Below are 15839 nucleotides of genomic sequence, written 5' to 3'. Positions count from 1 at the left end.
TTTATGAGGCAGGAACTGTTTGTCTCACTGCATCATGTCTGAAATTACATGTCATTTCTGGTTAAAGTAGTCAAGAAAGAGGGACTGTCAGAAAACATAAGCATAACACAAGTCATGTTAGATAACACTACATAAGAGAAAGGATGACAACTTTAAATTGTCTATTGTGAATATCTATGCAAACTTTCTCTCACCAGTGGGTAGTACTTATCCAAGTTGTTCTTTCTCATTATAGAATTACTAACTATTGCAACCGGGTGCAGTCACTGGTGGCCACTCCAAACCACATGTGAAAACACAAGCCTATACTGGTAAAGGGCCAGCAGACTATCCCAGTACATCTGCAGCTGCTTTCTAATTATTAAAATATTGCAAGCCCAAATATTCCAAGAAGAACAAATCTTACCAGTCTAGCACCTAAAACCATGAAACTGATTTTAAAATTGTTAAAACACTGGAAGTGTGGATACCTTTTCACTGCATCCTCCTCTTGAGTCAGCTGCAGAGGGAACAATACCTCTGCAGAGGTTACAGTTAAGTGACGTGAGCAGTTGATGATTTAAGGAAAAAATCCCACATTTTTCTGAAGGGTTGTAGTGGAGGACAGAGGCTTGGGAACTTTAACAAGAACTGGGAATGACTTCTATTCCCTCTTCAGCACAGCACCACCACAAACCCTACCTTACTACTACTGTTGTCACTGGACTACTTCTCCAGCAGAGGAATTCTGTTTGGTGAGAAGAAACCTTTTGGTCCGTAGTGTTGCACTTTGAGGCATCAGATTATAGCTGTCTGGAAAGTAATAAGATTAGAGAGAATTGAAGCTCTGTAGATGTTTCTGGTGACATTATGCAGATCTAAAATCTGTACTGGGCAATACTTACTTTTTAAAAAAACATACCACAAGCACCAAGATATGCTTATGCTCTGTATACAGTATGTTGCTCAAGAGACATGTAGTACAATAGTTAAGTTCTAGAACCAAATGTGAGACTAATCGGTAACTATACTTACTAAAGAAAAGTTTTAATCTGAACCCCTTGCCGATCTAGATTTCATCTTCTCTGGTAGTAGTGCTAGTGCTTGTTACCTAATCTCATAAAATTTGACAGTAGACTCATGCATATTTGTGCAAGTAATGGAGGTTTGAGAGAACAACATAGAAAATAAGTAAGGGTCACTCTTTGACAAAATAATACTAACCAGATTAAGTTATTTGCTTTGGAACACAGGAAAAAAAGAAAAAAGGATGTTTCCTTGTAAAAGACCATCTCATGACTTTCTCCAACACATCCCGTTTCCTCATTGGCCCTAGTTGCCACATGCTTGCCTTCTACAAGCTTGGGGATAGTCAGCAAAATCCCCAGGGAAAGCTACTGTGCAGGTGTTCTAAGGCATGAGAACTCCGTGACACATTTAAGCATTAGAAAAAGATATATATATACACACACATATATGAAAACTTGTTACATGTTACCTCTGTAACTACACATTACCTCCACTGGGTTATGTTGCCAACATTCATTAACACAGAGGGACAAAGAAAGATTTTAGTAAGATTTGTGAAGTTCTGGTTGGAACAGAGCCCAAGGGCCCCAGTGCAGGAGCTGCTTCCATCTCACATAATAAAAAAAAAAAAAAAGGAATGTGCAGTGCATTCCCTCGGAACAAGGACTGCAGCTCCACCGGAGCCTATGGAGTTACCAGATGAACGGTCAGCCCCAAAATGTTGGTATTACTGTAGAAGTCAGGCTGAAGGAGTTGGAGGGTGGAGTCGGTGTGCTCTTCCCGGTGCTGGGTGTTTCATCCTGCAAAAAGCTGTTGCTCCATTGGACCCTAGAGTTGGAACTTGGTGCAATGTTGTCAGGTCATGAAGTTCCATTGCAAGTCAGGGATTTTTCCATTGGTTTGGCTTTCTGCAGAATGTTTTGATTTTCATTGTGCATATAGCCGGCACAAATAGCAGCCAGTGGTGGGGCAAGAGAGCAGGATGCAAATTAGATTAGTAAAAGGAGCAACTGTTGCATGAGGGGAAGGTTGCTGACCTCTGAGCAGCTGATCCCGTGGGAAACACTGTCCTACTGGCCAAAGCAAATTGCACTTGGCTTTCGGGTGAGATGTACAGGCCCTACCCACCTACCCTAGTTAAGACCGCAGTTCTTTATCTAGGAGGGTTAAAGAAGGAGCTTAAGCAAGTGCGACATGGCTTTAGACAGAACATGCGAGTGAAGGACTTTTCCAGAAACAGCCCTGTGCAGCTGGCACAGAATGTCTGATTCCTGCCCCCCCAGTCTGCTGCAATGGGAAAGTAGAGAGGGATCTGGTGAGACCTACGTGGTCGTGGGGACCTGCTCTCTGGGAGAGCTCCCACTCTGCGTGGATGCAGGTGTTTGGAAAAAGCACAGCTCTACACCATTTGCTTCTGGTGTTTCTGCAAAACTGAAGCATGGATGAAACACATGCACTAAACATATTGTGCTTCAGGCTTTTTACCGTGTGAGCCTACTTGCTTAGGCTACTGTGAGCTTCTGATTCAAGAGTCTAGCACTGGGCTTCCAGGGGTACCCAAAAAGTGGATTTCAGGTTCTAAAAAGATCATACTTCGGATTTACAGTAGTCACACCTCTTTTTACCAAACATGCTACCTGCTCCAAGGACTGCATATGTGTAGTGTACAAACTGTAATATCTCAATTTTCCCTGAGAAGTCACCCCCCTAACTTGCTAAGCCAGCATTTCTGCACCATTATTCTAGCTGGGGTCACAGATCTTGGACCAAGGACCTGGGCCATCTCCTGGTGGGTATTCTGTCATTGCAAGCACCTCTTCCTCCTCAGCTCAAGAGGATGAGGTGAGTGAGGTAACAGAATATCACCTCAAGTCTGTGGCTTTATTGTGGTTTTATCTGAGTAATTGAACCAAGGAAAAATGTTCCTTCTTCTATTTCCCAACCTTACCAAGGTGGGTAAGCATCCGCTTGTATCTCTAACAGCAAAATCTGTTCAGGCAACTTATAAAATAATATGTGCAGCAAGGGTGTAAGAGCAGTCACTCATGATGTACAGCCACTCAGCCAAGACAGAATTTTCCAAAGCTTTTTCATTATTACCCTCTGGATACTCTGACCTAGCAGGATGTAGCAAGAGAATTAAACTGAGCAGACTGCCAAAATACCTGCTAATTAACTTTTTTAACTTCCTTCAGTATCAGTCTATGAGCAGGATACAGTTTCAAATAATTAGGCCTGAGACCTGTAAAATGTCATTAACTCTTTCATTTTCTAACTGCTCTGTATTAGTTGAATGCTTCTTGAAGCCCTTGGATTTGTTTGTACTTTGTTAGGGCCTTCCGTTCTGTAGGCAGGAGGAATCTCACATCAATGTCTCATTCCTAGCTCCGTTTAAAAGGAGGGATGCTGAGCTTTGCAGAGCAACAGCACAAAATAATTCTGCATAATGCAAACAAAGAGATTATGCAGATTTCCTTCAACTCAGGGAAAGCAGGCTGATCTACGTACAAGTAAAGACCAAAAAACCCCCTTTTCATACAAAATTATGAACGGAGATGGACAGCAATACTCACTCTCTGCTACTCATTGAACAATTTGCCTATTTATGATATTGCTGATTCTGCCAAGAACTGTCCTATAATTACACAGAAATCAAGGAAAATTTTAGTGATTTTTATAGACCTTTAGACAGTTTGGACTTTTGTTTTTGCTGGGGGAATTGTGCGATTCAAGACAGCGGTACTATGGCTATACAGCTGCAGTCATTTCACTTCCTGGAGAAAGAAAATTTCTCTAGCTCCAAGAGAAATTACTTCCCTTCAACATAATTTTTGATAGTACTAAGAAACACCTGTTGAACAAAGTGGGGGAGATCCACAACAAAACAGGTGCAGGCGGCTAATACAAGAGTACCAGAGATGCATTTGCCAAGCAGGCAAAAAAGCAAGCTAGTGTTAGTAGATCTGTGCTGACGCTCAGACCTAGTTCAGTGTCTCTCACTTTGAGTACCAAAGTATCTGCTCCTTTAAGCTGATGGCAAATTGCTTATACTGTCTGCATATTGCCTTCAAGAGCACAGCAATATCCTGCGTGTTCTCGCACAGTGTCATTTTCTTCCTTGCCCAAACCACCAATTCCTTGCAACAGACTGTAGTATTGTCAGCTTTCTTCTGCCCCAAATACCTTGTATCTCTTTAAGCATTTATACTACCATGCTACTTCAAGTTGGCATTCAAAGTCCAGATAAACTTGGAATACTACTCAGCTTTAAAAATCTAGAAATAGCATATTGTTTTACTATTTACTTATCTGCTTTTATCTTCGATTTCTATCTCCTTTTATTTTAGCTTTTACAGTAATAGGTTTGTGGATCTAGCAGTAAGCACAGAAGACCTCCCCTGCTTATAGAAACATTACATTCAGCAGTGCATTGATGTGATTTCTTTTCTTAAACTGGTTCATGGGTACATTTTTGCATCTTGAAGCAAAGACTCTAGTTTAGCTATTGCACTAACGTTGGCTCCAGGTTATGGCACTGCATAAAGGGAGCCCGAACAATGAACCCAGGCAAACTCTGAACTTGAAAATGCAGCTCTAATTCATAGTAAAATCAAATTTATACTCTTCCCACCTCTTATTTTAATTCACAGCTCACCTCATCCAAGCAGAGCACAACCATATAATAGCACTGCTTCACCCAGTCCTCTCTTCCTAGCTATCCAGCTCTGGTGTGACTGCTCCCAGTTTCAAGACCCAACTCTTCTCCAGGTGAATATCATTTAGGTTTACTACTACTCCCACAACCCTCCACACCCCTCTTCTCATTGAGGTAAAGGCAGCAGGAGGTTTTATGAGTTGTAATGCTTTATTATATAAAGCACACCAATAGATAAGGTATTATAATAATGTATTCTCCAAGGTCATGAAGTTTCTATCTCATTGCTCAAACAGCAGGTTGAGTGCTGTGTTCCAGTTCCTCTCTTTAATCGGGATGAGTCTGAGGTTCTTTCTGATCTTTATTTAACTATAATAAAATGATAAGAAAAGCAGCAAACTTGTACTTTCTGCAGATTTTTTTGAGGTTCAAGTTTGCAGGGATTCACTGTCGTGCTGGGGAATGCTCCAGCACTGATTTCCTCAGGCTACTTAGGCAGAAGAAAAGAGGCGGAGGTAGCCAGCAAGGCAACTTTCCAAAGCCCACCCCCACATTAGCTTTCTACAGCCATCCCATTGCACTGCTCAAGCATCCTCAACTTTGCCCTCTATGCTGCACTGAACTGTCCCTTACAAAAATACCCACTTGTTGTCACTAAACTGCTGTCCTTCTTCCCTTCCATACTTCACCTCAAAGATAAGCCATCACAAAATAAATCACTCCTCCTACAGTAACACTCCGTATCAACAAATTCCTACATGAAAACTTCCACATTTCCCCTAAGAGGCCAATAAAACCTATAGAGAAACAAAAATGTGTTAGGTTCACAATACCAGAACAATCCAACGGTTGGTGCAAAGTTAATATGAATGTGTGGTGCAATTTTGTTGCTGTGTGTTACAGCAGAATTGTGTCTCAAAGTTTTTAAATGTATACCTTGCAGATTGACACGGTATTTTATTGAGTAATCAGTGCTTTTTCCTTGGTAACATAACCGTGCAGCAAATATTTTGTGATGGGAAAAGCTAGAATTGTTTTCTTCCAACTATTGTGCAGTGAAAATGAGAATGTAAATTATTTTATATGTAGAAGCAGGGTAAAACCTAACACCTTGCCAGGGAAATTTTATACTCATCAGTTCTTACTTTTATTTCATAAGAAAAATGTCATGTCTTCTACAATAGGAGGAGGAGGAAACTCGAGTCCTGGCTGCAAAGGTCCACCAGATGTGAGACTGAGGTAGAAAGGGTGAGACTGAGCATTGACTAGGACAGCCGTGACACCTAGACTTATGAAACACTGGTGGGAGTGCTAAAAAAAGACCAACCATGATTCTAAGCATCTCTACCTACAAGGTTCCCAATTTGAGTGAGCTGTATTAAGAAGCATAAAAGGAAAGAAGAGACCTGCTGCGTACTAGGTAGGAGAGGAAACCAGGGGATCTGAGGCACCTTGATGTGTCCTTCTGAGGGGCCGCCATGTTTCCCACCGAAATCACATCACAGTCCTTGCCAACACCTTGCCGATACACTGGATCTACCTTAGTGTTTCTCATGTAAACACTGTTGCTGCCCCTTCAGAGACATTTCGGCACTTCCACCCAAACCCTGGTGCTGTGCTGCCCCAGTGTTCCCCACCCAAGCCCTAAGCCCTGTCCCAGGGTCACCTCAGGGCTGGCCCTCTGGCCCTGTGGGCAGCCTGGGGCAGGCTCCTGCCCCTCCACAGCCATGGGGTCTTTCCCACCTCAGACCCAACCCAGCTGAGCCTCTGTGGGGCCCTGCTGGAGGAGGTAGTCCCCATCATGGGCCTGAAGAGCACTGTCCCCACAACTCATCCCCTTCCTACAAGCCAGCCCTGATGGGGATCCCTGCAGCCCATGCCCCCGCTTGCAGAGCTCCAGTTTCTCCATCCCCTGTGGATGCAGGGACCGTGCCTCCTCCATGCCCCCAGCAGCTTGTCCGTGACCTATGGCAGGCCTCAGCGCTGAGGGCATACCCTCTTAGTGACACCCCCAGGCACGCTGCACCACCACTACCATGTTGCTTCTTCCTCATAAGTAAGGTGATTTTATGTTGGGATCATGTCACTTAATCGCAAATGCAAAGGACAGAACATTGATGAAGATTACCAAAGGGTTGGAGCACCTCTCCTACAAAGACAATCTGAGAGAGCTGGGGTTGTTCAGCCTGGAGAGGAGAAGGCTCCGGGGAGACCTTATAGCCCCTTCCAGTACCTGAAGGGGGCCTATAAGAAAGCTGGGGAGGGGCTGTTTGCAAGGGCATGTAGCGATAGGATGAGGGACAATGGTTTTAAACTCGAGCAGGGTAGGTTTAGATGAGACATTAGGAAGAAGTTCTTTACAATGAGGGTGGTGAGACACTGGCACAGGTTGCCCAGAGAGGTGGCGGAGGCCCCATCCCTGGAGATATTCAAGGCCAAGCTTGATGAGGCTCTGAGCAACCTGATCTAGTTGAAGATGTCCCTGCTTACTGCAGGGGGGTTGGACTAGGTGATCTTTAAAGGTCCCTTCCAACCCAACACATTCTATGAGTCTATGATTTATTTATTCATATCTTATTCTTATTTCTTAATTTATTTTCATGGGAGCCGAAGTAAGTGAATTTTACATGCCAGAAGAGGCCCTCATGCCAGGTACCAAATCTACTAGCGGAAAGGGCCAGGATCAGCTCTTGTGTGTAAGAAAACGTGCAATTTTTATACATTTGATTTCTGTCTCTCCTTTTCCTTGCCTGTACCTTTTCCAAGTATGAAGTTACTAGTGTTCAGAGAGCTCCGTAGTGGCCAAAGATCTTCCTCACTGAACCACTATAACAATGGCATCATTTTGAGAGGATGATCAGATTTATTTTTAATGTGGATAATCAGCATGCATTTCCTTTTTCTCAGAAGCAGCTGAACCATCTGGGCTGAGATTTCCCTCCCCCAAGCCTCTATGCTTGAGACAGATGCTTGAGCGGAGAAGGTCAGCTTAAATAATTGCTGTTTAGCAAAAGCATACGCCATTGGGGAAAAAAGACAAGCCGAGGCTCTTATAATGTCTGGTAATTTTGGTAAAGGGTGCTACTAGTAGGCCAGCACATAAGCACATTGTGAATAGATGACTTTGTCTCTCTTTGTACGCCCTAATGGCTGAGGGGCAGACAGATGAGGGAGAGGATAGGACAAGTGCCCTTGTGCAGAAAATCAACAGGAGATCAGGCACACCCTGGTCTCTGGGTACATATTTTTACCATCTTCAGGAGAGAGAGGTAATGGTGGGCAGCACTTCACGTTATGTTGAAGTGTTTCTCTCCTCCTCAAGGTTACTCACACTTTTTCTTTCAGTCTGCAGCCTGCTATAAAGGCTGAGTTGCTGAATTGCAGTCTCCCACTGACAAAAGGACACCATGTTAATCACCCATTAATGTCTCTAAGGGTAATGCGCACAGCCCGCTAAAAACATACATGTAGCCACACTAGCCATGTGAAAAGCCACTGGCTCTTTCACTTTTCCTCTGAGGTTCTGCCATTTTCATTGTTCCTTGTAGTTGCATTGCAGGTGCATTGGCTGATCTGCACCAGTTGAAACTGGACCATTTCCCCGACGGTTGGCTTGGTTTCTTCATGATGTTTGGCTCGGTTTCTTCATGATGTTTGGCTCGGTTTCTTCATGATATCATTGCCAACAGAACGCTTCCTGCTCTTGCTGTTATGTACCAGCGAATGACAGCGGTAAAAGGATGTGTGCAATTACTAAGCCCACTATAGGAGGGAACTGGATGTAGGCACCAGCCCTTAACTTAGCTTTCTTGATTTGTTACATTCTTAGGTGTACCTAGCATACACAGAAAATTAAAAATTTCACTGAAGCTATGAAAAAATATTCCTATTAACCACTCTAACAGAAGAAAAAAATGATGTTTCACTAAAGGCTAGTTAGCATGAAGCATCATCAGTGGCAACTCTAACGCATTTTGACTGGTGAAGGTCTCAGCAGAAAACCTAATAGTAGATTTGTGCACAAGCACAAGCCTGTGCGTGTGTAACACAGTTGATGTTTCAATGAGCAGCACAGCACAAACCAAGAAGAGCTTATGTTATTCCTAACAGTAACAAGATAATACTAAGAAGACAAGATTGGCTTAGGTGTCAAAGTTTGAAAAACAGAGAAAATAGCCATTACCTTGTAAAAAGCCTTGTAAATTTCTGCTTCATGCCCGTTTTTGCACTAACACTGATTTTCCACATGCTTATCTTTGAAGGTTTGGGGATAGCCAGAAAATTCCCTACTGAGGGATACTGTGCAGGTGGACAAATGCGTGAGAACACTATGATGCATTTAGGCACTAGTAAAAAAAAAATTAAAAAAAATATGTATGGAAACGACATGGTGGTATATGCTGTAACTTTTGACATCTTGCCTTTGTTACAGCATGTTTCCTCCTTGTTACACCTTGTGTTATGCTGCATGCATGTTACTATTAAGACAGAAGACACAATAACAAAGAAACGTTTTAGTGAGGTTTATGAAGTTCTGCTGGGTTGGACCCCACTTTTCCCAAGGCAAGAACTACCCCTGTTCTCTTTGTCTGGCTCAGGATCACTCTCCTTCTCTACATCAGTTCTCTATAGCAATAATAGCCCATTTGGATACATAACCAAAAAAAATTCTGGGGCTGCACTGAGACTGACCCGTGATAGATTAACATGCTATAGCTCCTTCCTGGCCCGAGCATGCCATTATTATTGCTGTAAAGAAAATCTCACCAAAATATAGGGCTAGTATATGTTTGTGCATATCCACATGTAAGCACTCATGCTGACAAGGCACAGGTTTAGCATCTGACTCAAAAATAATTGAGTCCACCAGTTTAGATATAAACTTCACACTTTGATGCATGTTCTTGACTGTATAACACTTTTACGTCCTCCTTAAATAACTAAGGAACCTCGGGACTTTTGCAGATTAGAAAACGCTGGAATATCAGGAAATTTCTACTAACTGATACTTATACCATCCTCCCCACGTTCACGGGGATGATGAATATCGAATTTCTCAGGCAGAAGAAACAGTGCAGTTGTACTACACATGGGATTTATTAGAGAAACTGCAGGGACTGTGGCAGCAGTAGGAGTAATAATGGGAAGTTCCTGTTTTACCAGTTCTTTTATTCTCCATTATTGGAGGAGACATACTAAGAGATACTCTGCTTATATCACCCTGTGAATGAGGATAATTTTGTAGCTGGCAGGAAGAATTTGCCCTTTGCAAACCTTCTAGGAAAAATCACTGGAAAATGATTTTTTGTTGGAAAAGAAATTAGTCATCACCATTTGTCTTTATCACTGGTAAATGCACATGACTTTTCTGCAGAATAAACCTGCATGCACATGTCACGTCTTAGATGCTGAATGTTTCCCCCACCTGTTTGATGTTCCCCCTCTCATGTGATACAGACCTGAGGTTTGATCCACCCTCTGTGATATATATATACCCGTGGAGCTAGATAAGAGCCTTACAAGCCTCACTCACAACTGGTATAGGTTATTTTAAACAATATAAAAATAACCTTCATCATAGCTTAAAGGATTTTTGTAAGGCATCAAGTATTTGAAAGATTGAATAAAATTATGTGGGCTATCTTCATGATACTTTTAATAGAGCTTCCTCTCCAAAGAAATACTTAGTTTTTTATCTTCTAGTACAAGCATTAAATAGAGAACATGTTGTTCTTCTCTGTGATGATATACTCTGAAAATAGATGTTAGCCTTTGTGCTTGGAGAACGTGTGAATTCACTTGATTTCTTTCAAACAAAGCTCAGTATGCTGTGGGAAAACCTTGGCATCTTTGCTTGGAAATGGGATAAATTGCAATAGTAACCTTTACTTGGCCTTGCACCGTGGTGCCAACAAGCTAAACAAATAGAAATACTGCATAGCAAAAGATGCATAAGAAAAATAAACAGTTTGGCATTATAAATGATAGCACTTGCCGTGCACTTGACAAATAAGAGAATCATAGAATGCCAGGTTGGAAGGGACCTCAAGAATCATCTGGTCCATTCTTTCTTGGCAAAAACAGTCTAGAAAAGCACCCTGTCCAGCTGAATCTTAAAAGTGTCCAATGCTGGGGAATCCACACTTCCCTGGGGAGATTATTCCAATGGCTGATTGTTCTCATTGTGAAAAATTGTCTTCTTGTGTTCAGTCGGAATCTCCCCTGGAGTAACGTGTACCCATTACTCCTTGTCTTTTCCTTATGACTCCTTGTAAAAAGAGACTCTCCATCATTTTTGTAGCCACCCTTTAAATACCAGAACATGGTGATAAGGTCTCTCACAACTCTTCTTTTCTCAAGGCTGAACAAACCCTGTTCTCTCAGCCTTGCGTTGAATGGAAGGCTTCATAGTCCTCTGACCATCTTGGTGGCCCTTCTCTGGACCCTCTCCAGCCTGTCCACATCTTTTTTGTATAGCAGGAACCAAAACTGAACACATTATCCCAAGTGTGACCTGACAACCGCAGAGTAGAGTGGGATAATGACTTCTTTATCTTGGCTGCTGATGCCCTTATTGATGCAACCCAGCAGTCTGTTCACTTTCTTTGCTGCAGCAGCATACTATTCACTCATATTGAGCTTGTTGGCCACCAGGACCTTACACTTGTCCTTGTTAAACTTGGTAAGGGTCTTGCTAGCCCACTTTTCCAGCTTATCCAGGTCTTGCTGTAGGATGGCTCTCCCTTCCAAAGTGTCCACTTCCTCACTCAGTTTGGTATCATCAGCAAACTTCATCAGGGTAGAGCTGGTCACATCATCCAGATCACTTACAAAGATATTAAACAGTGTTGGGCCCAATATTGATCCCTGGAGGACCGCACTTGTGACAGGTTGCTGGTTTGAAAAGGAGCTACTTACCACCACCCTCTGGCACCCACCGCACAGACCACTTGTCTAGACCATAACACATCAGTTCCTCTAGTAGGAAGCAGCAGGGAAACTCTGTTGAAAGTCTTGGAGAAATCCAGGTAGACAATGTCCACCGCTCACCCCACATCAACCAAGCGGGTTACTTTGTTGTAGGAGGTGATCAAGTTTGTAAAGCACGATTTGCGCTTGGTGAATCCGTGCTGGCTTTTCCCAATCATGGGCTTCATGACTGAGCATGTGAGGGGTAACAGCCTCGCCATCAGCAGACTTGCAGGGCTCTGCCATGCTCCGTATCTGCTGTGCTACACCATGTACTTACCCTGGTAGCTAAGGGGAAAGCATCAAGAAGTGCTCTGTTGTAGATCACGCAGAGCAATCGAGCTGGTCAGCAAGGTTTCTCCAAGCACTTTTTGGTTGAACCTGCCATTTTGATTCAGCATTTTTCTGCAAAAAGTGACACCAGTTCAGGCAAAATTTCCCACAAATAACAACAAAGAAATTAGAAATGGAGCTTCATTGAATGGAAGTGGGTTTGTTTTAGAAAACTTGAGAAATTATATCAAACCAAATTTCATTACATTCTTGCATTAATTCATGACATTGTAGAATTGCATGAAGTGGTATAATTTTTATGAAGATGTTTGGAACAGTAGTCAGTAATATGCTATGGTATGAAACATTACTGTAGTGAAAGCAGTACATCAAAAGTGCAATGCTTTTTTTTAATCTATTTTTTTTAGTTAGCTGTCTAGGTGAAAGTATGTCATACTTTTTGTGAGAAAAGTATTTTTAAAGTTGGCTTTTCTTTGATTTCCAAAGAAATTGATAATACGAAAAACGTTCATAAACTACAAATTCTGTGCTTTAACCAGTTCTAATACCAATAATACTTAAAAAAAGACCATTCATGAATAACATAGACAGAAAGGGCAAATTAAGCCCCACAATACTCTGTTAAAAGTATTTACCATTATTTGAAAGCAAAAGAGAGTAACACAAGGAAGATCTTATTTTATCCAACAAACATGCTCATTCCCTGTTATTTCACCTGAAAAACTAGAAGAAATGTCGTGCAAATAGCTCAGGAAACATGAAGTTCCCAGATAATACGGTGATATGACATGTTACTGACTCACTATTCTATAGTAATTGCACTAAGTGATGCTTTCTTTAACTGTTAATTTCTAGCATTAAGTATTATTCATAAAGAAAAATTATTCTTTCTAATAAAAGACAGTCCACATTTGTATATGAACACAAAAGACATTCATGGGCTACTAGTTTGTGTGAAAATAATTGTTTCTGTTAGAATATTTTTTAAATATCATGTCAGTGGGAAGAATGGTTTCCATTTTATTATCCTAGGTTTTGTAACATTTATTTGAAATGTTGCACATCATATATTAATGGATTTCCTTATAATATCTCTGAAGCTGAGGACAGAATCTTTCTTTTACTGTAATTCCCGTCAGGATTTCAGAAGAAATGTTTTTTTTATAAGGACTTTGAATAAGCGTATAGTCTTCTGATGTACTTGGGAATTTGAACAAACCCTCTGTTTCCAAAATGTTATCTTCAATGAGCAAAGGAAAAAAAAGACAAACATTTAAAGCTTTGTGGGGACCTTGCAAGTTGTTGCAGGTATTTCAAATTATATACAAGACTAAATTAAGAGCTGTAAACCATATGAGATTACTCCAATTTTGAACAAGAACTGTGCTCTTCCTTATAAAGCCAGTTCCTCTACAAATGCTAATTTCTTTCCTTGAACATCTGTAGAAGACAGTATCATCCATGCATGCTTTATATCTCTAGCACTTTTCAACTCACGTAGTCCTGCAATAAACCTTGATTGTTAATTGCATATTGTAAAGTTTTTTCAAACTATTTTTTTTTCATTCAAAAATCACAAATGCCGAAGATGAGGCAGCCAATGCTATCAGAGAAACAGCTGCTATGTGCACTCTGTTAAACAGTACATGCTAGCACTTTTTTTTTCATGCTGATTTGATCTGTAGTAGGTGGAACATACCAACAGAAATAATGAAAAATGTATCAGGGATATGATTTAGGGATTACTTCACAGCCTTGATGTAGAGAAGGGAAAAAAAGATTCAGTATTGGATAAATTTGCACTAAGCAACAACAAGGGCAAAATTCTGTCTTGGTGCCCATGGATAAATTCTGGTGAAAAAGTGAATGAATTTGAGCAAAACTTCTAGTGTTCCTTGTACCACTGAAGCTACTAAAAAGGTTCCCCTAACTTCAGAGCATTAAGGACTGAAGGCAGAGTTCTGGTCTTGACACTCATGCCTCCCTACAGGCAGCCATCAGCAAACCATGAAAATATGGACCTTATCAAAGGTCCTTGTGATAAGGAAGAGTAGTAGAGCAGGAGGTTGCACAAGATGTTTTTTCCATGCACACTTCTAAGAAGCACTGTACAGCACAATCCAGCCAGCGCACTCTCACTGGGAAATTGCATGGTCTCAAAGTAGAGAATGGCGTTATCCTTATATATTTTGCATTCCTTTAATAGACATATGCAGAAAGCTTTTATCTAGAAACTGTTTTGTTCTCTATTAAATTACATGATTTGTAGAATAAATTTGTACGGTTTCTACTCCAAATCTTCAAATGTTTTGTTACAAGCTTTTTTTAATAGGACCTTTATACAATGTCTTGCCAAGATGCACTACTTGTGCTTTCCTGCAACATAATTCTTCCATAAATTGCCACACTTCTGTATCATTCCTTTCTAGTCTTCATTTACATTTCCTTCTTGATAGAAAGCAAGTAGTGAAGAACCCACCTGCCTTTCAAGGTGATACACAAAATCACAGAATCACAGAATGGTTCAGGTTGGAAGGGACCTTAAAGATTATCTAGTTCCAACCCTCCTGCCATGGGCAGGGACACCTCCCACTAGACCAGGCTGCTCAAAGCCTCAAAATATGGAACGCTTCACAAATTTGCGTGTCATCCTTGCGCAGGGGCCATGCTAATCTTCTCCGTATTGTTCCAATTTTAGTATATGTGCTACCGAAGCGAGCACAAATGTTCGTAGCTAAAATACAACAGGAATACGTTTCCAGAGTTGTTTCGTCTGTGAGCATTGACACTAGCTGTCTTGACTCAAATGATGCATATATACGCTTGAAGAATGTGTGAAGAATCTCACATAGATAAAAAGTGAGTCAGGTTTCAAAGCGACATAGAAAAAACAGCAAGAGGAGGTACAGCCTGACAGTTGCATTTCTACATCTTTTGAAGACACGGGCTCCCTTACACGATACCTTTAGATATACAAGTCATCTATCGATCAGTCAGACCTGTAACTGTTCACGTAGCCTATTGACCTCTAGTCAGCTTGAGTCAGCTCTGATTTCACGAGAAAATAAAGCAGGTATGTGGCCGTGGACATTTTGAGATAAAAACCGGAGTTGACTCAAAAGTGATCAAGCTGCAGAAAAATACAGCTGTAACAGTGTTCCTTCAGCACTTTATAAAAACAAGAAACATCCAAAATTAGTGGCTGAAGAATACACTTATGTCAAATTGGTTTGGGGACCTTTTCTGACATGCTGAATGTTCAGATTGTTTGATGCTCACATTTTACTCCTGCCAGTAAATAAGGATTAAAAAAAACCCCATGGCTTATATAATTGCGTGCTTCATCTTCTGTTTCAAAGGCTTGGAGAATGGTTCGGTATACACCAAAGCACAGCTTTCGTATGAATGTCTAAACATGGAAACTGCAGTTTGTTGAAACTAAGCTCCTTTGGAATAGTTCTGCCAAATAAACAGTATCAATAATGGATTATTTTCCTGAATTTCTAGAAAGCAAGCGGCTAAAAGTCCTGAAAGTCACTGTCTCTTCCATTCGGGCCATTAAACTGTCATGCTTTAAAAGAGAACACCACTACAGTTCCCGCTAGGATTTTCCCCTCCCTCTCCTGCTCACCAGGAATGCCTCCACTGGTCCTGAAGTAGGAAAGACTCACAAGGAAAATCAATAGTACCTGTTCCTTTGTCTGTAGAAGCTAGGCTACTTCTGCCTATGAAGAGACATCATTTCTTTCTCTTTCTACGTACCCCTCTTTTGCATGCCTAGCAAAGGACGACAAGCATTTACATTATTAGTTAACAAAAAGCCCAATATCTAGTCGCGTGGGGAAGTAGTTATACTAATTCTACAGATTAAGCCTCTTCCTTTCCCTGTCCCAAGCCTCAGAGAGACCAAATG

At 41.3% G+C, this 15839-nt stretch overlaps 1 non-coding gene across 1 annotated transcript; it reads right to left on the bottom strand.

Annotated features, from left to right (window-relative positions):
- Positions 1-14541: 14541 nt before the first annotated feature.
- Positions 14542-14648, bottom strand: LOC134512377 (U6 spliceosomal RNA). Its single transcript, XR_010070111.1, has one exon. It is a non-coding gene; the product is annotated as a U6 spliceosomal RNA (small nuclear RNA).
- Between the last annotated feature and the right edge of the window lie 1191 nt (positions 14649-15839).

Source organism: Chroicocephalus ridibundus, chromosome 2 (assembly GCF_963924245.1).
Source record: "Chroicocephalus ridibundus chromosome 2, bChrRid1.1, whole genome shotgun sequence".
Classification (NCBI taxonomy): domain Eukaryota; kingdom Metazoa; phylum Chordata; class Aves; order Charadriiformes; family Laridae; genus Chroicocephalus; species Chroicocephalus ridibundus.
This window is presented reverse-complemented; position numbering and strand designations above follow the sequence as displayed.